The sequence below is a fragment of the Gossypium hirsutum genome, chromosome D10 (assembly GCF_007990345.1).
Source record: "Gossypium hirsutum isolate 1008001.06 chromosome D10, Gossypium_hirsutum_v2.1, whole genome shotgun sequence".
Taxonomy (NCBI): domain Eukaryota; kingdom Viridiplantae; phylum Streptophyta; class Magnoliopsida; order Malvales; family Malvaceae; genus Gossypium; species Gossypium hirsutum.
This window is the reverse complement of record NC_053446.1, coordinates 56,465,327-56,473,592: the sequence shown is the minus strand read 5'-3', so window position 1 is coordinate 56,473,592 and position 8,266 is coordinate 56,465,327.

Below are 8,266 nucleotides of genomic sequence, written 5' to 3'. Positions count from 1 at the left end.
ATTGGTTATTTTGTTATGTTGATATGAAATAGTACCATAAGGATACTTTGGAAATAGTAGGTGGTGTCGCGATCTCAGACCCCCGACGTCGCGACGACATTCACTATTTGTTCAGGATCACGATGTGATGCATTTGACATCACGACATCGACCTAATAGTTTTGAAAATTTTAGATTTTAGTCCTCAACCAACCTCGTTTTATTGAAAGAACTTTTGTAAGCTTGTTTAAATCTCGAATATGATTGTATAAAATGTAATTATGTGTTGAACTTAATAGCATGTATTAATTGTTGAATTGAAATCACAAATGAGACTGTAGTTGCTTTGACAACGAATGTGGCATTTCGCTCAAACTTAGCAATTGGGTCGGGTATTGGGTGTTACACAAACATTGTCTTAAAACAATCCATAAGGAAAAAAATTTTAATATTTCAACACTATCAAAATAGTAGGTTAACTTTGAAATACATCCTTATGAATGGTTTCAAGATGGACAATTTCTTCTAATTTTTCCACTTGGGAGTAGGATCCAAAGACATTTCTCTTACCAAAAATCTATCTAATGGCACCAGAGTTTATCACCCACTATTTTGTATGAGTCACAGTATTATATTGAGAAATGATTGCAATAATTATGTCATTTTCTTAAACCCAATTGGCATTTCACTTAGGAAAATTATCATTGGTTCATTTTGATGTAGGCGAACTATAATAATTTGATACGTCAAATTCGGCTCAGCAATACACTCGAGGAGCTCATTCTCAAGCAAATTAAGTGTCTTTTCTATGATTTTGTTGAATTTTAGCTTTCACCATTAATAAATGTTTTTGGCTGAGTTTCGCTCCTTTTTAAGACCCAAATTGGCAACATGGTGCCATGGGGGACCTAACGAGGTGTTTGTTTGAGTTGGTCTAGGAAGAAAAAAATGACCCAACCTTAAGAGAAACATCATTTAGAGTGGGTGTCATGACACTAATAATAGTGATGTCGTGACACAAAACCCTTTCACCTTGAGGATGCAAGACTTCAATGTGAAATTAACATGAAGACTATTGTCGAAAGAGTTACGACACTGAAGGCAGGATGTCACGACACCGAGCCAACATCGTGTTACCAAGCCTCTGAAGTTGTGATATTCCCTGAGGTGTTAAAATGAAGAAATTGGAGCCAACATTAGTGATGTCGTGACACCAGGGGTATGATGTCGCAACATCAACACTCCCCACAACCACGAGTTTGCTATTGTCTAGGGTGTCGCAATACCGGTGCCTGACAGGGAGAAAACAACTGCAGGCATAGTCTTTTTTCCAACATCAACCCAAGCCAAAATACAACTTTTAGGGGGTATTTTTATCTAAAATTTGGAATTGTATTCAGCTATTAAAAGGAATTTTTGGCTGGTAAATTTAGAGGCACCACATTTTCTTTCATCTTTTAAGCTTAGTAATTACTTCTTCATTTTTTTAGGGTTTTAGTTCATAGATTTTTTGTGTTTAGTTAGTTTTAGTTGGTAGTTTAGCTAGATTTTACTGTAGTCTAGTATTAATCGCACTTTGGTACTTTAAATTTGCTTTGTATTTTTATTTTCATCCAAATCCTTTAATATATTTCAGATTTATTTCCTCTCTAAAGTCCAAAAAATATGTACTTTATTTTTATTTTCTATCTCCGTTGTTGCTGTCATCATCTTATTCAAGCTTCCATCAAGAAATTTCTCATCTTTTCTTAACCTTATTGTCGTGCTTATTTTTGTGTATAATTTTGGTATGTGTTGGGTTGTTAACTAAATTTATGGTGATTGGTTGATGAAAATGTTGTTCGGTTAGTTTTTGGTAAGGGGCTAAATCATAAAAATTGGGCTAGATCTAATAAACCTCAAAACTTAGAATTGATGCCTCTAGGTGAATATTTAGATAGGTGAGATCGAGAGGAGATCCTATTGTGCACCAATTTGATTGTCCCGAGTTAGTTTGGTGAGGTCAAGAAATAAATTAGACTAAATCGTCTAATTTGGTAATGTGGTAACCAGAGAGGTAAAATTGAGCCAATTAGAAGTTTAAGCCTTTTAGATCCCTAATCCAAAGACTAATCAACAACATGGAAGTCAACCAACTGTTTGTATGTGTACTGAATTGTTAATTGCCTAATTTGATTGTTTTACAATTTGGTACTTTTTAGCATAAGATAGCCGATTAGTATAATTTACCATTGATTATGAATTGTCAAAATATAATACTTAGTGAATAGTTAGCTAGATTTCCTAGTTACATGTTTGTTGCTTAGGAATCACTTTGTCCTTGAACTCTCTTAGGTTTGACCCTTGGAATACTCAAATGTTCCATTGTAACACTATAAATATTCTATCTCGACCTGTCACACTTGCAATGTACCGTTAAATATTTAGAGATAATTGTGTTGATTCATAGCCTCGGTGCACACACACCGAGGTATGATTATTAGGCATAATGTAACAGCCCAAACCCAACCTAGACGTTACGGCCAAATCTGGCGATGTCACATGGAAAGGGATTTGAAGACAAGATTGTCGAGTTTAAAAACTATTACAGTAAGTTAGCTTTTATTTAATTCAAAAAAAACTAGTTGATTTGCTTTAAAACTTGTCTCTTAGCGGAAGCTTTTGTAACCAATTAATTTAGAGAAAATCGTTTCTATTTATGAAAAACCTTGGTTTTTAGAAAAAAAACTGTGTTTTGTGGAGTTGCAGTTTTAAAAAAATCCATAAAAAAAACAGTATAAAGTCCCAAATTTAAAGCCAACCAGTCCATAGTCCAGAAGATACATCAAAAACACCATCTCTATCCAAACCTACAGAACATGTGGAGATTAAATCAACCCACCCATCCCTACACACCATGCTGTACCAAAATACGGCACATAATTAGAAGGTTGCAGTTGAGCTGCCAGATAACAGACTTAATAGCCTTTCAAACACTTCCTCCAAATATCATCAACCCACCCCGATGCAATGCAACATACAAAATATGTCATGCCATTATGCAATTAATAGTACATACATTCAGATATCGTAAGTCATGCTCGATATAGAAATTAGACAGACATATCACACATATAGGGGTCTAAGTAAAGCTTACCGACCCTACAGCAGGTCCACAGTCGACTTGGGCGACCCGTGCAACCTTATAGAACTTTTCAAAAAAATGGGCTCACACGCTTGTGTGACCCACTGGGCCAAATTGGCCTTGGCCACGTGATCCATTTTTAATGTAACCCGTGCTAATTAATTATTTATATATGTTTTCACTATTTACTTATATGTTCCTTTAAAGCTGTCTACTTGAGTCACTATTACTAAATTATTTATATCTTGAGCTACAAAATTCTGAATTAAGATCTGCTTGATGTTTTTGAAACTAGACTCAAATACCTTTCTACCATAAAATTTTCAGAATTTTTGGTTCAGTCAATAAGTACAGTAAAATCTTCAATCTTAACCCTGTTCTACTGTTTGACAGCTTCGTCTCTTATTTGCTAAAAATTAATTATATCTTAGTACAAAAATTGGATGATGTTTCAATTTGTTTCTATTGAAAATAGACTCATTAATAATTTAAACATGTAAATTTCAACCCCTAATTATTTTTCTCCAATTTTTGATGATTTTCCAAAGTCAGAACAGGGGAACTCAAATTCAATCTGACCGTGTCTCACAAAGTCTATTATACCTCATGATTTACAATTCCATTACTTACACTGTTTCTTCTATGAGAAACTAGACTCAATAAGCTTTAATTTCATATTGTTTTTCATCCTCTAATTCAATTTCCACAATTTATGGAGATTTTTCAAATCTAGCCTACTGCTACTATCCAAACAGCAAGCAATTTTGGCTTTTCATTGAATCCTTTTTTATTTTGCGTTTTGAGAACACACCTGGTTTTGTTTGATGCTAAAACAGCCCCCGAGCACTCCAAAGCCTATTATTAAGACACTTAACATCAATTTAATGGATTTACAAGCGAATTGACAACCAAGAACGAACAGAAGCCCAACTTACCACCAATGATAACCCTTATTTTAACTATTGTTAAGACGAGAACACTGAATTCACCAGTCCGAGCCTCCCCCTACGCTCAAATCGCAGAGAAAAAACATTACCACTTTAGTCGTTAAGAGATTCATGATAGAAACAAAGGGAAACACTTACCGAAACTAAGCGAGCACTAACTGCGTGCGAAAACGAAGGAAAATAAATGATTAGGAAAAAATCAAGAAAAAGAAAAAGAAGAGAAAGATGGAAAAACTCAGAGAATTTTGACAGCAGAATTTTTTTTGAAAAAGAGAGTCAAAATTCGGTTATGGAAAAAAATCCCGATAACCCCCAAAATCCCTTAATCTTCTCCCCTAATTCCCACTACACATCCACTATTTAAATCCCCCTATTACACAACTTTATCCCGAAATCTGAGCAAAAAAAAATAATACCCTTGCTTGTATAGGGATTTGAACACAAGACCTCCACCATAATAACACACCATTTAACCATCAGACCAACAAGCCCATTCTGATGTAATTTACCCAACAATCAAATAAAAGCCTACTAAACAAGAGTAAGGCCTAATTCATTCAAAATACCAAAATTTGCCCAAGCGAAGGCTTGAACTTTGGACCTCCCAAACACTCCTAGAACACATAACCACTAAAGCTGACAGATATTTGTGTCATATTTTCACAATAACGAAATTAGAAATTTTGTGGCATTACACATAATGTCAAATTTAACCATCAATATTTACATTTTTTGTCAATTTGACCCCTATTCTTTTTTATTATCTAAAATTGACCATTAACCTTTTCAAAAGAGGCAACACATTTCTTTAATGTAAATGCTGGGTAAAATATCAATTTTTAACAATGCTGGTGTGGCAACCCGCATGGCAATCCGTATTTACTTCATCACATCAAATTGTAACTTCTTTTAATAAACTTACCCATCATGAACATCCTTAAAAATATTTTTCCATTGCTACGATCATTCTCACACCCATCAATCATGTCGCCTTGGGGTCCTATGATTAACTAGCAAGAACATTGATTACATCCAATCAGTTCATGAATATTTATTCTCAAGACTCCACACGAACCAATGATTTTTTAACGTTTGGTCATCATCTCTAGCTAAAATATGATTTCTCAGGAAACTATTTAATAAGAGACGATCTTGAGTGTGTAACGATTGACTCAACACTCATAATGAACATGCTTTCATTTATGAGTCATCTTGAGATAATCTCACTGAAAGTCATGCATGACTAGTTGTCCTTAAAAGGAGATCCCATCCAGTGAATCCACATGACAAAGTTTAACTTAGGGTGTGGCTAAGGTAGGAACTAGCTCGAAACTTCATCATGCTATCACTTAAGGACCATCAATGGAGGTCGTAGGTCTTGTTCAGGGACCTTCTCCTATTCAATATTTTAAAAAAAAAACATGCTAGGTTTTTTATTCAAGATTTCAAGAATGATCATACAATAGTTGTAGTGACATTCTTACCTAATATATGTGACATGCTTCCAATATATGCATGACATGCTACGGAAGTTTTATCATATTCACATATATTCATTCACAATAATTAATCAATCATAAAAATAAATAATTTTGATTCTCCACAGTTTTTCGTTCAAGGGAAAAATCGAAGAAGTGAATGTGAACAGTGCACCAAGTAGGGTCCCAAGAAAGCGTGGGTCTCATTTGACCACTTAAAAATCAAGTCTTTCCTTGCCAAAGGCAATCCTAGACATGCACATTTTCATTACCACACTTCTCACAACAATCGGATAAGCTAAAGAAGTGAATGGAACAATACAACACATGTATTTTTGTAGGACCACACTTTTTTTTAATCGATCAAATGTGGATCATCTCATGCATATATATATCACAATTATAATATTGTAACACCCCTAACCCGTATCCATCACCAGAACAGGGTTACGAAGTATTACCGAAATATACAGATCAAGTAAACAAATATTTCATTTTATATGGTATTCATGTCAAAAATCAAACATAAAGTCCCTTATATGAATCCTCGAAGTCCAAAACATGCATTAGAAATGTAACACCCCAAACTCGGCCCAGACGTTATGGCCATATCTAGCGATGTCACATGATAGGGTGTTTGAAAACTGTGTCGACGCGTTAAAACCATTTCCGTTGAATTCATTATCTTAATATCTTATTAGTTCCAAAATTGTGTTGCTCATTTAATCAATAGTTTCAAAACGTTATTCATTTGCGGAAGCTTCAAAAAAAAATTAAACAACCGTGCGTTTAGGGAAAAAAGTTGTTTCTTTTCAAAACCAAGGTTTCCTACTACTAGCAGTTGTAATCCATAAGGGAAAGATAATTAAAACCCAAACCCAAAGTCCGAAAGTCCAATTACAACCCAAAAACTTAGCCAGTAAAAATAGAATAGAAATAAAACCAATTATTGTAAATATGGATTAAAAACCATAAAAGTCCAAAACCGTGGTCATCGTCGAGTCCTCCGTCGCACCGATCCGTCTGGACCTGGGGATTACTTGTGTACATTTAAACAAAAGGGGTGAGTTTACGAAAACTCAGTGTGTAATCCCACAGAAAACAAACAATAGCAAATCACAGTGCACAGTTAAAGCAGTCTTGGGCCTAAGCCATTTTTCAGTATCAATAACAGTTTGGGCCTTAGCCCATCTCAGTACAATATCAAATATGCAGTAGGACCTTAGCCCATCACAATATTAGTAGCAGTCATGCAGTATTCAGTAACAAAGTCCTACCCAACCAACCTCTACACACCATCTCCGTCCAGCCCTACACTCCATGTGGTGATCAAATTAACCCACCCATCCCTACACCCCAGGTAGTACCGAATGCGGTACAAAATAGTAATTTGCAGCTGAGCTGCTAGTATGTTAGGCTTAAGAACCTTTTAGTACACTTCCTCCAAATATAATTAACCCAACCTCATACAATGCAACATACAAGTCATGACATGCTATCTCAGGACATCAGTACATATAACCAGTTTAGTATACAAGCATACTATCATCATGCTCAACACATATATAAATCAAATAGTCAGTTCGTACAATTAAGGGCCTAAGGTGATGCTTACCGACACTACAGTAGGTTCACAGTTGACTTGGGTGACCCATGCAACCTTAGCAATCAATTCAGTGAAAATGGGCTCACACGCCTATGTGGTCTACCCGTGTGGGCCCACACGCTCATGTAACCCACTCGACACAAATTGGCCTTGGTCGCGTGATCCATTTATAATGTAACTCGTGTTAGCTAAATATTCATATATGTTTTCACTATTTACTGATATGTTCCTTCAAAGTTGTCTACTTGAGTCACTGTTACTAAATTATTTATATCTTGAGCTACAGAATTCCAAATTAAGGTCCGCTTGATGTCTTTGAAACTAGACTCAAATACCTTTCTACAATAAAATCTTCAATCTTACCCTTATTCTGCTGTCTAACAGCTTCGACCTTTCTTTGCTAAAAATTAATTATCTCTTAGGAAAAAATTTGGCTAATGTTACAATTTGTTTCTATTGAAAATAGACTCCTTAATAATTTAAACATGTAAATTTTAACCCCTAATTATTTTTCTCCAATTTTTGATGATTTTCCAAAGTCAGAACAGGGGAACCCGAATTCATTCTGACCTTGTCTCACAAAACTTATTATATCTCACAATTTACAATTCCATTACTTACAACATTTCTTTTATGAGAAACTAGACTTAATAAGATTTAATTCCATATTTTTTTCATCCTCTAATTCGATTTCCACAATTTATGGTGATTTTTCAAAGTTAGCCTACTGCTACTGTCCAAACGGCAAGCAATTTCGGTTTTTCGCCGAATCCTATTTTCTACGTTTTGGGTACACACCTAGTTCCGGTTTGACATGTAGACACTCCTAAGACACTTAGAACCTAGAATTGACATTCCCACACACAGTGTCAGATTTTAAAAGAGTTTTTCAAAACGTGAATACGAATGACCATAGTGCTAATCAAGTAAACAATGCTTACCCCTACACCTTTAGTGATTTCAATTACATGGTGACACGAGGAAGACTCCGTTCTTCTTGACTGTCTAATGTCTAAATAGAAAATCACAACCTTCAGTCGGTAATCGAATGTCAAAACTACAATAACTTAAGCCACTTACCAAACGGGTAAAAACACAACGATCAAACAGAATCCCGAATAAGGAGACACGT